This window comes from Suncus etruscus, chromosome 4 (assembly GCF_024139225.1).
Source record: "Suncus etruscus isolate mSunEtr1 chromosome 4, mSunEtr1.pri.cur, whole genome shotgun sequence".
Lineage (NCBI taxonomy): Eukaryota > Metazoa > Chordata > Mammalia > Eulipotyphla > Soricidae > Suncus > Suncus etruscus.
This window is the reverse complement of record NC_064851.1, coordinates 125,290,479-125,311,161: the sequence shown is the minus strand read 5'-3', so window position 1 is coordinate 125,311,161 and position 20,683 is coordinate 125,290,479. Positions and strand designations below refer to the sequence as shown.

Below are 20,683 nucleotides of genomic sequence, written 5' to 3'. Positions count from 1 at the left end.
AATTAGAAGAAGGGTTCTCAACCTTTTCCAACTATGATCCCCTTCCAACCAAGTTTTCTTCTGGTAATCCCATCTTACTTTTGTTCTGGTCGTATGTGATCGTGTCACCTCCCTATACTGTATGATTATCACCTGTTGACACTTCGTAATATCTTAAAAGCATTTAAGAACCTAAAAATGTTCCCCTCACTACAACATTCAACACTTAAATAAGTTGTCTGTCAGATGGTTGTTTCCAAGTGTTTTAGATGTTCGAGTGTTAAGATGTTTCCAAATGCAGATCAGATCAGATACAAGAACCAAGTTCATCAGGCTTCTTAGCAGATGTTTTCATTTTAAAGTAAAATACCCAGGGATCAAACATTAACTATACATATCTTCAGTGTGCAAGAGTTTTATAAATACTTGTATACACTTGTATATACCTTAAGATACATTTTTTTTTTGGTTTTTGGTTTTTGGGTCACACCCAGCAGTGCTCAGGGGTTACTCCTGGCTCTGTGCTCAGAAATCGCCCCTGGCAGGCTCGGAGGACCATATGGGATGCCAAGATTCGAACTACCCTCCTTCTGGATGTAAGGCAAACACCCTAATTCCATGCTATCTCTCCAGCCCCAAGAAACAATTTTATAGTAAATTATATAATTTATAGTTAAAAGAAATTGCACTACCTCTTATATAGAGATATGTATAATACTTTAGTGAATAAGTGTATATCACACCACTAATATCATACATACTTACATATGTGTATTTCTGAAAGTTATTTCTTTATGTCCAAGATATAATTTACCTATTATATAATAAAAATAACCTAAACAATGTGATAACTTTTTTTAGATCATGAATTGATGACTAACAAAAAGATAAAGATTCAAGTTTCCTCTTTCCAAAATAATCAGATTAGCTTATTTGGGCCAGCTGGTAAAACAGACACAATGATCAGAACTAGATTAAAAAAATACAACTTTTCAAATAATGTAATAGCTAATGAATGAGATGGTTCAAGAACTACCAACCACGAAACTGAGAAGTAAAAGAGACCCCAGAAAGTACCTGGGTATTAAAAACTGTTTCTGTAACACAATACAAAAATGCCTTCTGCACACCTATATTCATTGCAGTGCTATTTACAATAGCCAGAATCTGGAAACAACCCAGATGCCCAGCAACAGATGAATGGCTAAAGATACTGTGGTACATATACACTATGAAATACCATGCAGCCATCAGGAAAAATGAACTCATGAAATTTTCCTATATATGGATGGACATGGAAACTATTATGCTGAGTGAAATAAGTCAGAGGGAGAGAGACAGACACAAAATAGTCTCATTCATCTATGGGACTTAAGAAAAATAAAAGACATTGTAATAATACACAAAGATAATAAAGCTGAGGGCTGGAAGGACCAGCCAAAATATGAAGCTTATGAACGGTGAGTGCAATTAGAGAAATAACTATACTAACAACTATCATGACATGATAGTGAGTGAAAGAAGTGTCTTTAATACAGGCAGGAGTTGGGGAGGAGGAAGATGGCGGGCAATGGTGGTGGGAAGTTGTACTGGTGAAGGGGCTGTTCTTTTTTTATAGCTGAAACACAACTATGTACATGTTTGTAATTATGGTGCTTAAATAAAGATATTACTACAAAAAGAAGAAGAAAACACTGAGACCATACTAAGACCATTATTTCTTTGGAAATAGTCTGTTGGTCTTTTTCTTTCTTTTGGTTTTTGTTTTTGTTTTTTTTTTTTTTTTGTACCACTGGGAAAAAATAAAAATGGTTTTTGTTTTGAAAACAATTGCTGATTAAACACAAATGCACGTGCAAAAATTCAATCTTTTTAATATCTCAGGAAATGTATAGAGATCAAGGTCCAGAGCCAACCACAAGTAAAGATTCTGGGCCAGCAAAAATGTGTAAGCAGCAGAATATCTGAAGACTCCACATTGGATCTTAGGCTCCTCATGGCAGCCTGACCCCCACCAGGTGTAGTCCTTACCAGGTATCATGGGTATCTCTAAGCTTGGGCACTTGGCCCTAGAACAAGTATCTCTGAGAATGGTCTCAGGTCCCCCTCACAACACTGGATGAGCTTCTATTAAAAAATGGGTAGGAATCCTAAGCAAAAACTCAGCCACATACAATAAGACAACCTTCTCCAGGTGATCTGTGGGTATGAACTAATACAAAGCTGGAGTTTTAGTTAGAAACTGTGGGTGCCACAGAATAGTCTCATTCATCTATGGGTTTTAAGAAAAATAAAAGTCATTTTTGCAACAATCCTGAGACAATGAGAGGAGGGCTGGAACTTCCAGCTCACTTCATGAAGCTCACCACAAAGAGTGGTGAGTGCAGTTATAGAAATAACTACACTGAGAACTACCATAATCATGTAACTGAATGAGGGAACTGGAAAGCCTGTCTAGAATACAGGTCGGGGTGGGGTGGGATGGAGGGAGATTTGGGACATTGGTGGTGGGAATGTTGTACTGGTGAAGGGAGGTGTTCTTTACATGTCTGAAACCTAATCACAATCATATTTGTAATCAAGATGTTTAAATAAAAAGAAGAAGAAAAAAAGAAACTGTGGGTGCCTGGGGCCAGAGCGGTGGCACAGGGGTAGGGTGTTTGCCTTGCACACGGGTCCCATATGGTCCCCTGAGCCAGGAGCGATTTCTGAGCGCATTGCTTGCCAGGAATAACCCCTGAGCATCACCAGGTATGTCCCCAAAAGCAAAGGAAAAATAAAAAGAAAGAAAAAATAAAAGAAACTGTGGATACAGGATCTTTCTGAAGCTTTGATTTTGTAGCCCCATCTGGCATTATGCCAGGGGTTCTGACAGACAGATATGTTCATTCTCTCAGGGGAACTTTATCAGAAGTCAAAAAAAAAAGTATTCCTGTTAATAAATAAGTAGTAAAGAGCCAAGAGAGGGGCCGGGCGGTTGCACTAGAGGTAAGGTGCCTGCCTTGCCTGCGCTAGCCTTGGACGGACCGTGGTTCGATCCCCCGGCGTCCCATATGGTCCCCCAAGCCAGGAGCGACTTCTGAGCACATAGCCAGGAGTAACCCCTGAGCATCACTGGGTGTGGCCCCCCCCAAAAAAAAAAACCAAAAAAAAACAAAAAAAAAATGTGAAGGCAAGAAAAAATGGACTGTCAAATACATCTAGAAATAAAAATAAAATAACCAACATTAAAACTGCAGACTTTGATTTCAAGTCATGGTTGTATAATGGGTAGCAGTGTAGCCTCCCTCCCTGATATACACAATTACAAAAATGAAAAAGATATAGTCAACTAATGGAATGCAGTGGTTAATGGATCAACAGTGGTTCTAAGTTTGTGATTCTTGAAAGAAGGGAGACCAAAAGATGAATACCATACACACTCAACACTCTTTCTCAGACAACTTGCTAACCACATGCAAACAACTTGAGATCAGAGAAAACAGGTGGTCATGAGGAATTGTGGTCTAATTCATGACACGGAACTGGCTAAAATCTGCAGGGTAGATTATTAGGTTATGGGAGGGGAGGAGTCTGAGCACATAGACATCTGTGTGTTCCCTGTGACTACAAGGCTGTTGGCTAGGATGAATATGTTTATGAAGACAAGGCCATCTTTTTTTTTTTTTTTTTTTTTGGTTTTTGGGTCACACCCGGCAGTGCTCAGGGGTTACTCCTGGCTCTATGCTCAGAAATCGCTCCTGGCAGGCACGGGGGACCATATGGGACGCCGGGATTTGAACCACGGACCTTCTGCATGAAAGGCAAACACCTTACCTCCATGCTATCTCTCCGGCCCCCCTTTTTTTTTTTTTTTTTTTGGTTTTTGGGTGACAAGGCCATCTTAACAGAAAATAGATGCCAAGACTGGAGAGAAAAATCTAGCAGAGGTCACAAAATGCTAGCAGTGTGGAAAGCAATCGTATATGGACTTTCAAAAAATAAAGAGATCCTCAAACATCCCATTAACACAAGTGGTGCAAAACTGGGGGTGGGGGAGGTCATCTTATAAATAAGCACCATTGGCTAGAGCAGACCGTTTGGGTCTAAAATGTCACACCTGATTTTAGAATAACATTACCACATAATTTCCTTGTTTTACAGTATTAACATTAGCACAAGATGGAGCAAAGCAGTGATGAATCACACTTGATGGTAACTTGGTACAAATCAAGCAGTGGCAGCAAACCACACTAATGATCACTACATTCTTCACCATCAAGCATCTGCAATAACAGCAGGGAAAGGCAGTTTTCTTCCAGAATGTCCTTGAGAAAGCAGTAAAATTGCTATTACTAAATATTAACCCTTGGATGTCTTTCTATATTCTTAGTGAAGAAATGAAAGTAAACTTAAGGAACTTCTGCAGCGCTGTTTCAAGATATAGGACTTGAGTTGTATGCTAAATTCCATCATTTTGGGTCAGAAGGCTTTTTTTTTTTTTTTTGGGGTCTCACCCGGCAGTGCTCAGGGGTTACTCCTGGCTCCATGCTCAGAAATTGCTCCTGGCAAGCACGGGGGACCATATGGGACGCCGGGATTCGAACTGATGACCTTTTGCATGAAAGGTAAACGCCTTACCTCCATGCTATCTCTCCGGCCCCAAGAAGGCATATTTTAATTTTAAAAAATTATAGAGCTTCTAGGGTTACTCAAACCTGGATATTTGGCAGATATGTCTTAAAAGGTCAATGGCAAATTTAAGCTTTGAAGAAGAAAGTACAATTTGAATTACTAGGGGGAAGAATGGCAGGCTAAGGCCACACATAGTGATGATCAGTGGCTATTCCTGCCTGTGTTCAGGAACCACTCCTGGCCATGCTTAGAGGGTGGAACCAGGGCTCGCCAAGCGTGTTAACTCGTATATTGCCTCTCCAGCCCTTGCAGAATGTTTAAACTCATATGAGCTTGAACTTGACTATTCTCACATCTGTATTAATGATAACAATTCAATTTTATAAATATGTGAAAACATTTTGTAATATCTCATAATGCAGTAAGCAAATTTTTTCAAAGTCTTTAATAGTTAACTATTACAAAATTATGCTTCAAAGTAAAATGGACCACTGTATTGTCATCAGTAAAATTATAAACACCTGTAAAAGAACTTTTTACTCTCTTTTCACCCTTTTCTAAGTTAATTAGTACAAGTACCCTCAATTAAGTTAACCCTGCTCCACAAGTGATTTATGTTAAATTCTGGCTAATAAAAATAGCTCAGGCAGAAGCAGAAGAGAATAGAACAGTGAGAACAGCAAGAGATCTAGATAGCTAGATCCTAAAGGCTGCATAACCCTCTGGGCCATTTTGCACCCTCTATTTCTTTTTTTGCTAAACCCTTTGCTGTTGACCTTTACTGCTGATTCTTAGACACAAACAGGAACACAGAGAATTGCAGGCTGCTGAAAAGCAGTCAACCCTTTGGGAAATAAACCAGTCAAACCCACACAGAATGAGTTCCTGGGTGGGTTCACACTAGATTATGTCGTTAGGGTGCAAGAAAAGAAAGTTTTCTATTATAGTTTCAGCTCCCATATTGCAATTAACCACTAAACTGTCACGTTTAGTAAACTATCAGGCAAGGTCCAACTGGAATAAAAACACATGTACACAAGCATATTCAACTCCTGAGATCTATCGCTGGCACTGTATGCCACTCATCCAACAATGCCTGGTGTGGCCCAGGTTTCCCTTGAACACTGTCAGGTCTGAATGCAAAATCATAAAGCACGCACCAACCAGTGGGCATCCCTGGGTGTGGCTTCCATGGCAGAATGAGGAATATAATTATTTGAAAAGTAGGGGGTTTTCTTGGTGAAGATTTTGGGCCAGACCCAATGGTGTTAAGGGGTTAATTTTAGAGTGCTCAGGATGCTGAGGATTAAACCCAAGTAGACCTTGTGCAGGGCAAACACACTACCAGTTGGATCATTCCAGCCCCTCAAAAGTTTAAATAGGCTGGAGGATAGTACAGTGGAGGGCATTTGATTTACATGTGGCCAACCTAGGTTCCATTCCCAGTTTTCCTTCCTTGCCCAAGGAATTACCAAGAGTAATTCCTGAGTACAAAGTGAAGAGTAACCCTTGAGTAGCCGGGTGTGGCCCCCAAACAAACAAATAAAAATAGGCTATTTTAAAAGCTACTCTCTTTATGGGCTGGAGAGATAGAATGGAGGTAGGGTGTTTGCCTTGCATGAAGAAGGACAGTGGTTCAAATCCCGGCATCCCATATGGTTTCCCAGCCTGCTAGGAGCAATTTCTGAGTTTAGAGCCAGGAGTAACCCCTGAGCGCTGCTGGGTGTGACCCCAAAAGAAAAACAAACAAAAAAGCTACTCTCTAAACTACAAATTTGAATGCTTTCTATACATTTCAATGCAAAGAATATTTTAGAATACATTGTACATAGATGCAATATGTAAACCCACTTGATTCTGATCAAGCCACATTGTGAAGAGTTAAGCTAATGAAAAATGCAATTATTTGCACTTTGTTTTAATCAAAGGGCTTTTTTAAAGTTTAGTTCTATTAACATATATAGCCATTTGTTGTTTAATAAATATATGTAACTTCTTATGGCTTGCAGTTTTGATTTCCAATATGGTTCTGGTTGACATTTATAAGCAAAAGCTCTTCAAAATGCTTAAAAAATTTTAAGAATAAATTCCATATTTGAAAGTTTCCATCCATAAGTTCTCCTCCTGTTATATCCTAATAATTATAAACCAAACCACTAGGAGTTGCAGAGATGACAGAGTGTGGAATCTAAGTCTCACATTATTCAGAGAAAAGTAACTAATGAAATTAACACTGCAGTATCTCTGAAATGTTACCGAATCAAAATCTTCTAGTCATGGATATGGCGATTATTATGCTGAGTCAAATGAGATGGAGGGAGAGGGACAGTTATAGAATAATCTCACTCATTTGTGGGCTATAAGAAAAATAAAAGGCAGTATGGTAAAAATACCCAGAAACAACAGTGATGAGGGACAGGAGGACCAGTCCATGGTAGAAAACTTGCCACAGAGTGGTGGGTGCAGTTAGAGTAGAGAAGGATCTATTTTGACAATGATAGTTGGAACTGATCTCTCTGAACAAGAACTAGGTGCTGAAAAAAGATAAAGTCATATGAATGGTTCTCCTTCATTAACAATAGGGCAAAACAGTGTCAAAACAGGGGTGGGGGGAATGCCTGTCCCAAATATGGTCCCCCAAACCTGGAGTGATTAAAAAGCACCATTGGATGTGGGGGAAACAAACAAAAACGCCACTGACTATTTCAAAATACTCATGCTAATAAGTGTATTTGTATTGAGAACAACATTTCATTGATACTCAATGGCCCTTTACTATCAGGAGTGACATCAGTGAGAGAAGTAGTTTCCTCTATATTATTCAAAGTTACTGTCCAATGCAGTAGTCACTAAGTCATACCTGAGTACTATGTTCTTTAAAAGTACCTACTGAAATAGATCATCATATTAATCATACTGAATTTTAACTTAAATTTAAGGACTTTTGAGTAATTAGAAAATATTTCAGTAAACTCTGAACACCTCAAATATATAAATATTTTAGCAAATGTAAACTTTATTGTTTAAAGATCAAGTATTACTGATAAAATTTTTATATTAACTCAAATGTGATTTCAATATAAAAGACATACAAGATAGACTTTGATTTTCATAAAAAATGTATACATGGTTTATGGGTTGCAATATTATTTTAGATAACTGGGTTAATAAAAATATAGTATCGCCAGTTTATTTTAATAAACTATTTAAAATGCTACTGGAAAATGTTAATTATGTTTGTCTGGCACTATTAATATATGAATATATATTCTATATGGTGGAGAATTGGACTACAATGACTGTATTCGGGGCTTACTCTTGGCTGTGTTAAGGGGTTATTTTAGGTGGTGTTCAAGATACCTAATATGAGGTACCAGTGGTTGAAACTTGGTAGGCTGTGTATAAGGCAATGCCATACCCTCTGTACTATCTCTCCAGCCCTGGCACTATATTTATTTATTGATCAGTTTTTGCTAGAGTTTTTCAACATCAAGGATGTTGATATTTAGATTGTTCATTGCAAGAGTAGACTAAGGATTCCACCACAGTGCTCTGAAGATGCTACAAATATCCTCTACAAATACCCTCAAATGTTAAGACTTGAACCTCAGTTTATCTAAAATGAGATGCAATCTCTAGAAGTAAGAAAAGCTGAGAGGCTTGCAAGGAGTTCCTCTAAAACCATCTTTCACTTTTTTCTGTAATCAATGGAGGATGTCAAAAAGCAGTGCCTTATTACTCCCCATCTGAGATGAAGCATGGGACTTTTGTACAGCCCAGCCCTTCTCCAGGCTCTTAGAGCAAGAGGGAAGTATACATTCCACAGCTCATTCTGCAGTTGTTTGGTTTTCTCTCAGTATCATCATTTTCTTTTTCCTTTCTTTTTCCTAATTGGTGGGGAGGGGTTTGATGGGCCACATCCAGCAGTGCTCAGGGTTTCCTCCTGGCTCTTTGCTTAGGGTTCACTCCTGGGGAGGCTCTGGGTACCATATGTGATACAGGGAATTGAACTCAGGTCAGCCATATGCAAGCCAAGCCACTTGCCTGTTATACCATCCATCACTCTGGTCCCTCAATGTTATCTTTTCATGACCACAAAGAGTTAGTACCCTTAACTCACTGCACCTTTGTGCTATATATGTAATGCATAAAACTGTCCCAAGTTAGGAGTAGATTATAACAGCATACATTGGAGGATATTTAATTTTAACAGCCTCTGGTCTCTACCCACTTTCAGGGGCTCCTGGTTGAAAGCACTGTTCTTTATATCTTACAGAAAGTACATTCTCTCTCCTCTTTCTCTGTATGCATGTGTGTATATCTATGTAATACAAGTATATCTAAACCTTATTATAAACTCTTTCCTAAGAATTGATTTAATACAATATTGAACTGTCTCAATATCCACTGCAGGACTTACAAAGTTTGGTCACAGAGCAGAGAAAAGAAATAAAACTAAGGACATGAAAAAGAGGTGCTCATTCTAAGAGCAGAAAATTTGGATAGATTTTTTTTGTTTTGTTTTTCTGGGCCACACCCAGTGACACTCAATGGTGACTCCTGGCTATTCGCTCAGAAATTGCTTCTGGCTTGGGGTACCATATGGGATGACAGGATCAAACTACAGTCCATCCTAGGCTAGTGTAGGCAAGGCAGATGCCCTCTTACGCCACTGTTCCAGCTCTGGATGGGTATTTCAATAAATATCTACTGGGGCCGGAGATATACCATGGAGGTAGGGTGTTTGTCTTGCATGCAGAAGGAAGGTGGTATCCCGGCATCCCATATGGTCCCCAAGCCTGCCAGGAGGGACTTCTGAGCATAGAGCCAGAAATAACCCCTGAGCGCTGCCGGGTATGACCCAAAAGCAAGCAAACAAACAAAAAAACAGAGGATAAAAGAGCAGAAATGAGAAAAATAGAAAGATAGAACTAATAGATATCTACTCACAATGCTTTACATTTAAAATATCATCATGGAGTTTTATATGGAGGGGAAGAGGGCATTTTGCTTAATGAAGGTGGATTTCCAGGGGGCACTGATTAGGTTTTGTTTTGTTTTGGCCACACCCAGTGTTGCTCTAGTGCTTACTCCTGGCTCCATCCTCAGAGACCAAGCAATATTGGGAAACCATATGCAGTACGTACAAGGATTTGAACCAGGGTTATAGCCAGAGTCATATGCTAGGAATGTGGGTAAAGTCCTTATCTTGAATGAAGGTGGCCTGGGAACAATTTCTGGAACCCCATATGGTCCCCCAACATCACCCTGCCTGAGCACAGAGCCAGAGCCAGAGGTAAGCCTTGAAAACAGCTGGAAATGCCCAAAAACAAACAAAAAAGAGACTACAATACTTAAAATACATTAGTTGGTTTCACTTCAATGAATTACCTTCCTTTAATTGCCCCATAGGATATTCTCTTTTACAGTCTTTTCTACAAAACTCTTAGTGAAAATATATGTGTATTTCTGTTTTTGAAAAAGTTAAAAAAAATCAAATTCTGTATAAGTCAGCTTTACAAGCCAATGTACACCCTGTAACTATAGGTAAGAGCCAATCTGTGGGGCCAGGGATGAGATAGAGCATAGCCCATTCATCGTGAAGTTAGATTGGCATTGCAAATTAGCACTACAAATGAAGATAATAAACAAAAAGCTAAACTGTAGAGATGTAGTCCTCAGATTCTGTATTTCCATTTTCCTTATATGGAAATCCAGAATAAATAATAGTACCTACCTCTTAAGATCAAGAGACTCAAACAAGTTGTTTCAAGAGCTTTTAGAACAGTGCAAAAGACATCTTTAAAAGATATAAGAAAACTTGCTCAAAAATTGAACTATGTAAATGTTTACAAAAAATGAATAGCACTTTCTGAACAAACCCTGGGATAAGATTTATTCTACAAAAGAATCATCTAAATAAATGTTTTCCCCTCTACTGAGTTTTTCAATAAATACAGAACTCCAGATTTTTTAATAGGGCTCATTATTATACCAGCAATATTAAATAATTTAGATAGAGACTTTTGCATGTGTGATTTTTATAACCAAGATCAACTGTTTCCTTTTGGAAATAAAAACTTATACAAGGCCACAATACTTCTATAAGATCTACATTATCTGCTTATATAAATCATAAATTATTATTATTATTATTATCATTGATCAAACAAATTCTGGAATTATAAGAATGAATATAATAAGGCATACTGCTTTCTCTCTGGAAATCCCAGAGTTAAATCTGGAAGTGGTATCTAGGAGTCAGACAAATCTAGATTTTAAAAAATTGCTCTATACTTAGCAAGAACCTAGCCTTAGGCAAGTTACTTCACCTCTGTCAATCTTAATTTCCTCTTTTATAATACACTACCTACTTCCATGAAATGTTGTCACAGTAAATGAAATGAATAATAAATGAAATGAAACAATAAATACCTACTCTGGGTACATAAAATAACTCCATAAATACCCTGTTCCTGCATTTAGGATCTTTTCATCTACCTTTCAAAAACAAAAGTAAGTGTATGAGTCTGAGGAAGGAGGACAGAAGGAATGGAGGGAAGGAGGATTATAACAAATGTAGGAATAACTAATTCAGTATACCAAGTCAGTATTTATTTTATGCTTTCTTTTATTCTAAGAAGACTTCCAAATCTTGACTGACTTGCTACATAAAAATGCTAATAAGACAGGTAACTTTAGGGTCGTATCACAAAAATTTATAACATCAATAATTTCTGCATTTCTTAGAATAATGAAAAACCAAAAAAGATGTATCCCAGTCCATCACTGGGAAAGAAGAGGCAGACCTTCACTGTCTCTCTAATCCTTCCCTAGACGTAATTCCACCTCCTCTCTCAAGTGCACAGTATCTTAGGAAAATCTATTAGAATTGTAATATCACCCCCACACACCTTATTTCCAAGCCCAGGTGAATGAGTCTGAATCAGGGTCACAAAAGAAATAAACCAGACCAGGCTCAAGGTGAAACATGTGTAGTCTGGCAGTCTTCTCCCTAGTAAGGCCCTATCTTTCTGCCAAAACTACCGTTTTTATTGAGTACAGAAATCACCCCTGGGTGGGTGTAAACCCATCCAGATTTACAATTAAGACAATCTTACTTTGTTTTGGGTGAAACCAAGTTGTAAACATACAGATACAAAGAAACCAGGGATAAAGTTTGTTTTAGGTAAAATAAGGTGTAACCCAACAAGAATAAGACATTAAGATTAACTAATCAGCTTTATTGCTAATACACCATCAAAGTTACACATCTAATAAATATTTCCCTTAAAAACCGGATTGAACCTACACCAAAATATTTTCTATTCTTCTTTGAGCTTTAGGATTATACACAAATATTTTCCTAAAGCTCCAAGAATTGATCTAAAAAATACATACTTCAATATAGAGTTGTTCCTTCAATCTAGAAAAGAAAAAGGATAGAATTCTTAAGTTTTCACTGTTTAGGAAATCAAGTAATTTTTGGAACTTGTTTTTCTAAAGAACTGAATATATTATCAGATAAGCAATTCCTCTTTTTTTTTTAGCAATTCCTCTTAATGACAATTTTCAATCACATTTTCCCATCCCACCTTATTCTCATCTCCATTCCCCTAAACTAAAAACTATGTTTTTTTCTATTTCCTCTGCCATTTTCCTTCTCATTTCTAGTGGATTTCAATACTCAGAAACAGCAAAAATGATGCCTGCTGACAGCTTAAAGAACTAACGCATAACTAATTCATTTTTTAAAATATTACCATTGCACATATATATCCGCTTTTATCAAGTTTTCATACATTTATATTCAGTTACAGAAAATCACTAGAACTTCTATTAAATATTTACAGGGAAAATGTTTAAGCTATATTAATAAATTTCCATTATCCTATTTAAGTCTCTTTTCCTGGTATGGTTAAAAGACATAAGTTGCAACCAGAAAAACATGATTTAAAGACTAATCAAATCTTGAAGTTCACAAAATTACAATGGATAGAAACAAAGGACTAACTCACATCAATGGTAACAAAGAGCAGCACATGAGAATCACCAACTAGTCATTAGGCTTTTACTGAGTATCAAAATATAAAAATGGCTTTCTTCCGTTGCCACCCAAGGGAAGAGAAAGAAACACACATGAACTAAGGCTCTACTTGCCTTATTGTTTCTTTTCCCACAATAGCCTGATGCAACAGGCACATGGTATCTATTTTATAAATGAGAAACAATGATTCAAAGTAACTAAGTGATATGAATATGGTGAGATCACACTTTTAAGTGGGTAAACTAAGACTTATAGTTTACTCTAAAGCCAGCCACTCCTTTTCTGTCTTTTCATTTTACACGTGTATAAACCAAGATCACCTCTATGGCTTGCTCTTCACCCTAAGAATTCTGAAAGGGGGCCGGGCGGTGGCGCTAGAGGTAAGGTGCCTGCCTTGCCTGCACTAGCCTTGGACAGACCACGGTTCAATCCCCCGGCGTCCCATATGGTCCCCCAAGCCAGGAGCAACTTCTGAGCGCATAGCCAGGAGTAACCCCTGAGCGTCAACGGGTGTGGCCCAAAAACCAAAAAAAAAAAAAAAAAAAAGAATTCTGAAAGGCACACAGTCATCTATTTTATCTACTATGACCAATACTTGCTTCCCTAATCCCATTATGTAAATGCCCCTGAAGGAGAGTGGAAAGCCACAATTATGAAGTAATCCTTGACAGCTAGAAGTCCTGCTCATGAGTTCTCAGTGCACGTACCAAAATAATCTTTCAAAGGACCAACAATCAAAATTAGGTCCCAAAAAAGCAGAATAAAATATATTCCCTCTATCTTTTACACATGATTACATGCCGAATAGCACATAATAAGCATTTGGGTACAAAAAGGAATATCTTTTTGGTTGTTTTTATTTATTTTCAAGCAGAACTCAAAGGAATATATTGATCAAATCCAGGTTGGCCTCATACAAATAACACTTTATCCTCTATCATCTCTCACACTGGAAATGTCTTAATTTGTTAATTTAGCATCATATCTGAAAGAAGGATATTAAACAACTCACAGGAGTTGCTGCATTCTTTTTTTTTTTTTTTTTTTTTTTTTTGGTTTTTTGGGCCACACCTAGCGGTGCTCAGGGGTTACTCTTGGCTGTCTGCTCAGAAATAGCTCCTGGCAGGCATGGGGGACCATATGGGACACCGGGATTCGAACCAACCACCTTTGGTCCTGGATCGGCTGCTTGCAAGGCAAACGCCACTGTGCTATCTCTCCGGGCCCAGTTGCTGCATTCTTAACACTAGATTCTATTTACAAAAATCTAATACATTTGTATTTTTCGATGAGAAATAGCAAATTTAAATTACTCATGAACTAAAACAAGAATACACAACATAATTGTTAAAGCCTGAAACTACAATTATCAATCTTAACAATTTCCCAGTTAGTCAGCTAAGAAGAAAGGACTCTATAAACATTTTATTCCAATCAAGATATGTCTCTAAAATACCAGTTAACAGAGAACTATACCAACTAAGGGTGCAGTTTTAATATGCCCGAATTTCAGATAACATGAAAGTCTTCTGCCCTAAAAATTACTTTCATATATCTCCTAATTATCATTCTGCATCTCACTGAAATCTACCAGTTGTTTAGAATCATCCAGATTAGCTATAAGTAAATACAAGTCTGAAACTAATTAATAGTCTGGAACAATCAAGCCTTGCATAACTTTAAAAAGTATATGAGACTTTGTTGTTCTTGTTTTTTTATTTTATTTCCCTTCATTTAAGCACTGTTGATGTATTTCTTTTTTTTTTTAATTTTTATTGTGACCAAAGTGCATTACAAATCTTTCACTGCATCATTTATGGTACATAGTGACAATGAATGAGGGGCATTCCCACCACCAGTGCTGTCCTCCCTCTCCCCCTGTTCCCAGTATGCATCCAATATCTCCCTCCTCTACCCCTCCAGTATGCTAGTGCAACTGGCCTCCACTTTACAGCTTGTTGTAGATTGAGCATCCATTCCACCGTCATTGGAGTTAAAAAGGATAAGAAAAAGAGGAGAAAAAAGTTTGGTGACAACTACCAAAAAAAGAAAGAAGAGAGAGAAAAAAAGAAAGAAAGAAAAATGGAAGAAAAAAATGGACCCGGCAAATAAAAATAAATCTCTAAAAAAGAAAGAGAAAAGTGGAAGAAAAAAAGAGAAGGAAAATAAAGTCAAAAACTAACAAATCAAAACAAAACAAGAAAAAGTATGGGTGCTGGAGTGGTAGAGTTTGGCATTTCCCCACTTTTTTTATTTTAAGGCCTCAGGAGAATAATGTCATAAATTCATATACTGATGCTTTTCTGGGAATTTTAGTAGATGGTAAGATGCAACCAACAAAAATAAAACAATTATTACCCTGACTGCCTATAAAAGTCCCAACTGATAAGGTAAATGGATAAACAGCTGAACATATGTGGGCATGTCATCAAGAAAATAACTGTATAGTGTCAGCTGGGATTATTTCAAAAGGGTAAAATTGCTATCATCATTCTAAGCTATCCTCCTTATTAAGGATACTATATGGAATATTGCCAATGTTTACTTTTATGAAAATGCTACACTGAGACTTATTTAAGAGATCTCAATTCAGTCTTTATATTGAAAATAGATGATAAAAATATCAGAGGTACTCTAGTAGGAAAAGAAATAAAAAAGAGAGACATGAGACAAAAGTTAATCAAATTCTTAAGGCTTCACCAAAGTTTTGACACATTTTTGTAAAGGATAAGAAGTGTAGAAAATCTCATTTTTAGCCTAGCACATTTATGGATGAGGTCTCAGCCAGAAAATATGAGAAACTAAATCAAGAGCCCCAGTGGAGTTTGCCAGCAGCTACAATTTCTAGGGTTCATATTAAGAAGTATGACTTGGGGTATCAGTGTATCTTAATTATGATAAAATGATATTGGTATTAATTACAAAAAATATATAACAGAATGAATATTTATGGTAACTATACAAAATACTAAAAACTACAAATAGTTTAAATGGCTTACTACATATGACTAATTTCAAAATAACAGTTATTAATACATTTAAGTGTTAGAAGATTCTAAAAATTAATGAGACAGGCTGGGAATATAGTTCAGGGACAGTAGAGGAGTTTCCTTACATACAGGCTCAGGTTGAAAAGGGGTTTTAATTGAAATGTACCACAATATGGGGCCAGAGAGATAGTACAGGCAGGGTTCTTGCCTTATACATGGCTGAGCTGGTTTCAAGTCCTGGTATCCCATATGAACTCCAGATCCTGCCAGATTGAACATAGAGCAGGAGCAAGCCAGGAGCACAGTCCAGTATGGCCCACAATAACCAACATAATGGAAAAAATAACAAAGAACCATTTCAACTCAGAAGTATGTATTTTGCTCCAACCTACATTTTGCTGAGAAAAAAAAAGAAAAGTAAATATATTCTGTGAACAGAGGATTGCTCTTTTTCCAGGTACCAAATAGAAATAAAGATTTAAAATATATGAAAAATTATACAGACCACCCTTTGATACTTATAACTGCTTTTATTTTCTATCTCCAGAATTATATTATTAAAAAGCAATAAAAATTTTACCAAAGCCATAGAACAAATAGTGCAAAGAACACCTATGGTTTGTTTTTTGTTATTTTTTTTTTATCTTGGAAAAGCAGAGGGAAACCAAGAAAATGTTTTTTTTAAGTATTAGATAATTTATGTATCTTCCTTTATAAAATAATTTCAGTTCTAGAAAAATAACAAGAAATAGTAGGGGACAAATAGTATTATCACAGAATTAACATGAATATTTCAGATAATTACTTTCTAATCAAACAAGACCCGCCCACTTGATTTTTACTCTTAAATCTAAAAGTAAGCCAAATAATATACTCAGTTATTCCATTATGAGCATTTTTTAATCCTCAATTTTTGAAAAAGTATCTCAAACAAGCTGTAGGTAGACCAACTTTCCTATATTTCTGTGATATAAGTAAAATCAAAATCTTACTTCACTACAAATTGTTTTTAACCCAAGAATCAATCCATAAACACGTTACCTCTTATTCCAATACCTGAAAGATAGCAAATACCTTTCCAGTTTCAAATAGAAAATTCAAATTCACCAAAATAAAAATTTACTTGTCTAAAAATACTATCATAAAAAACACAAATTGAAAGACTCACAATCTACACGTCCAACAAAGAACAATGTCCGTAATACAAAAAGAATTCTCACAACTCAATAATATAAAAATAAAATATGAACAGAGTTCTCACCCCCCAAAAAATATATATATATACTATTAGTAAATAAAACATACTAAATCATCAGGAAACTAAATCTGCTTATTCAAATTTAAACCCAAACTTATCATTCCATTCTATCACCAATGCTGTTGGGAATAAAATACTTCTGTATCATAATCTACACACCAATGTTCACAATAGTCCTCTATTAAGAGTCACAAAATGTACTACTTTCTTATGCTGAAATAACATGCAAACTACAAAAATGAACTATGCATACCACATTTACAGCCTTTAAACACACTGGAGAAAGAGGGCTGGGAGAACTCAAATAACCTGAAAGCATACATGAAAAGTTTATTTAAAAAATCATAAAGAAATATTACAAACAAATGAATAGCTACAATCAAAAGTATGTACTGTTAATCTCACATCGTGTAAGACTATTTACTTCATAGGAAAGTGTCGACTCAAAAAAAGATGACAAACAGAAAAATATTTAGAAATCATCTGGTAAAGAACTATCTAAAATAAATTACAATTCAGTGATAAAGAACCCAATTAAAATTAGACTAAGAATATTACGACTTTTTCCCCAAAATATATACAACTAGGCCAACAAGGACATAAAAAGCTATTCAACAATATCTTATCAGAGAAACGCAAATTAAAACTACAAAGAGCTTCTGATACTGAGTGGACACAGAGGTTATAATTATACTGGAGATACAATGCAAAAAATAAAGCAAAAACCCTATGGTTTATATTTGGTCATTGAGTGGGAAGAGTAGACAGAGAGGACAAACAAGCAAATAAATGTATGATTAAGCAAATATATAATTTCAAATATGAAGTGTATAAAGTCAAATGAAACACAAAGAAGCCAAGCAAAGGCAAGGCAGGAAAAGATGATACCATTGTGAGGGTAAGAGCATAGGAAGTGACATTTTGAACAAAAAAATACGTGGACAACATGTTCCAGGAAAAAGGAACAGTGGTAAATCCTTATAAAACAGCAAGTCTGATCCCTCCTGGACAGAAAGAAGGTCAATGCTGCTGGAATGTGGGAGGGGAAAAAAGGGGGTGTGACAGGGATAATGCCGTTGGAGAGGCAACAATCTGAGTCAGATAAACCCTAAAAAGGAGTAGGGGCCATAGTGATGGCGCAGCGGTAAGGCATTGCTATGCCTTGCTACGCTAACCTAGGACAGATGGCAGTTTGATCCCCCAGTGTCCCATATGGTCCCCCAACCCAGGAGTAACCCCTGAGCGTCACTGGTTGTGGCCAAAAAACCAAAAAATAAAAAAATTAAAAAAAAAAAAAAAAGGATTTTGTATAGTACTTAGATGTTAATGTTGGGATAGTCCTTTAAAGCATTTAAAGAAACAAATGATTTGATTGTAACAGGGTCAACTTTATGGATATATATATTGTACTAGGGTCATTCTTGGTTTAATTCTTTTGTTATCATCTTGAAAATCTCATAATTTTATCTTGCATTCTGTAAACAAAGGCCAATAGAACAATGAAGACTCCTTGTAAGGACTTACAATGGGTAGTGTCACATGTACACACAATAAAAGCATGATTAAAAAACTATTTTTGTCTATAAACAAACAGCATTAAAGTATTCTTTAAAAGCATGATGAGACGTTCAAAAATACTAATCTAACCAATTTTTAAAGAGAATAAAATTCAAAACAAAATATCTTTATGTCTCCTCTTCTTAACTCTCAACCCTCTCTCTTCTCTTCCCTCTATTCCTGCTTAGTTATTCTGAAAATGACCTTTATAGTGCAGAAGCTTCAAGAGTAAAATACAACCTTAAAAAATTCTCTGATACACACATGAGAATGTGTCATGAGAATACACACATTATTTATACACAAAGGCTAAAGACTGCATACAACAATAACACACTTTGACTTTTTAATGAACCAGGATTTTATTCAGGCTAATAAGCCATATTTGGTTAAACAAGTTTTTAATTGAGTGATGACACACTAAGGTATGTCCTTCGCAAAGAAAGGAGAAACTTAATTTCAAGGTAAAGAATAGAAAGTGATAAAATAAAATCTCTAAATATTAGTTGACTAGAGTTCCAAATTGCCATAATAAAAAATGAGAAATATAACCTAATAGTTTTTATTCATTCATTTCTATAACCCACTTAGTTTCAATTATAGGCAATATTTTTTATACTGTTGGCCTATCCTTAGTTTTTAAAAGATTATCTGTACACTTTTTTTCAATATAAAATCATCTAAATCAATGTCATGTAATAAGATGGGAATAGTCTTTATAAAATTCTTCATAAAATTGGGCTGCTTGGGCAGCTATAATAACTGGAAGAGAGTAAGTAATTTGCTAAAAGACCAGGTCTATGACCCCAACCAGGACTTTTTTGCGAAGGGGCCTTGCTAATCTTCTCTGTATCATTCCAATTTTAGTATATGTGCTGCCAAGACGAGCACTCCAACCAGGACTTTTTTTAAGTGCTAATTATTAGATTTAAAGTAGCAGTTTAAAGTTCCAATTAAGATATATAGTAAAGGGGGGCCGGAGAGATAGCATGGAGGTAAGGTGTTTGCCTTTCATGCAGGAGGTCATCAGTTCGAATCCCGGCGTCCCATATGGTCCCCCGTGCCTGCCAGGAGCAATTTCTGAGCGTGAAGCCAGGAATAACCCCTGAGCACTGCCGGGTGTGACCCAAAAACCACAAAAAAAAAAAAAAAAAAAAAAGATATATAGTAAAGGGGCTAGAGAGAAAGCACAGTGGTAGGCAGTTTGCCTTGCATGTATCCAACCTGGGAGGGACCCAGTTTGATTCCCAGCATCTCATTTGGTCTCTCAGCCTGCCAGGGGCAATTTCTGAGTGCAAAGCCAAAAGTAAACCCTGAGCATGGCCGGATGCGGCCCAGAAATCAATCGATCGATCAATATATAAATAAAGTTTAAAAAAAAGATATATAGTAAGTAACCCCTTAGTCTATATAAGACTATAAAGTCAAGAATTATCTTAAAGCAGGGGCCAGAGAGAGAGCACAGTGATAGGACAGTAGGGCGTTTGCCTCGCCAGCAGCCAACCCAGGACCAATGGTAGTTCAAATCGTGGCATCCGATGGTCCCCCGAGCCAGCCAAGAGTGATTTCTGAGCACAGAGTAAGCCCTGAGGGCCACCAGGTATGACAAATGTCACTTGCACCAAATCAACCTATCTTGTCTTGTTAAAGAACTACTCTTTATCAAGAGAATTACTGCTTAATCCCCCTTTCTCAGTAGTTTTCAAGCTTTCAGAGCTTGTAAATAGGAAAGTCCTCTGCTACTGTTTTCTCCTTAATAGAAAACTCATTCTTTCTGCCTGAAAAACTTCAGCGTATATTTATATTCCTCAGTATGTCTTTTCTAATCAATACAGTATGCAACTTCATGAGCCTTTCAATTTCAAGATCTGGGCTTTGCTGCTTATCATTTGTTGAATTATAGCTGATCTTCAATTAGGTATTTTTCCATTTTTCCTTTTAGAACTTCTAACACATACCTCTAAGAGTTTAAAGAAGATAAACAGGTATAATTACCATAAAGTTTCTCTGCTGTGTTTAAGAGATGGTAGAGGATTAAAGAGGGGAAGTAAGGAAGAGGAGGAGGGAGAAAGACACTAGGTGATAAATAACCAAGCTGAATTGCTTTTTAAATTGAGCTGAGAAAATGTTTGTTACATTTTCATTTAGTTTACTGGGCTTCATAACTAGATGTTGAGTTATTATAAACTGAAAGTCCCACAGGTGTTAGAAGACCACGTACCTCTTATGTCCCTTCCT

General features: G+C 36.5%; 1 protein-coding gene and 1 non-coding gene across 2 annotated transcripts in view; both read right to left on the bottom strand.

The window, feature by feature from the left end:
- The window catches only part of TNKS (tankyrase), a 186,793-nt gene that overhangs the window by 140,323 nt on the left and 25,787 nt on the right, over window positions 1-20,683 (bottom strand). The gene's annotated exons all lie outside the window — the stretch shown is intronic.
- Window positions 19,233-19,336, bottom strand: LOC126007590 (U6 spliceosomal RNA). Its single transcript, XR_007495125.1, has one exon. It is a non-coding gene; the product is annotated as a U6 spliceosomal RNA (small nuclear RNA).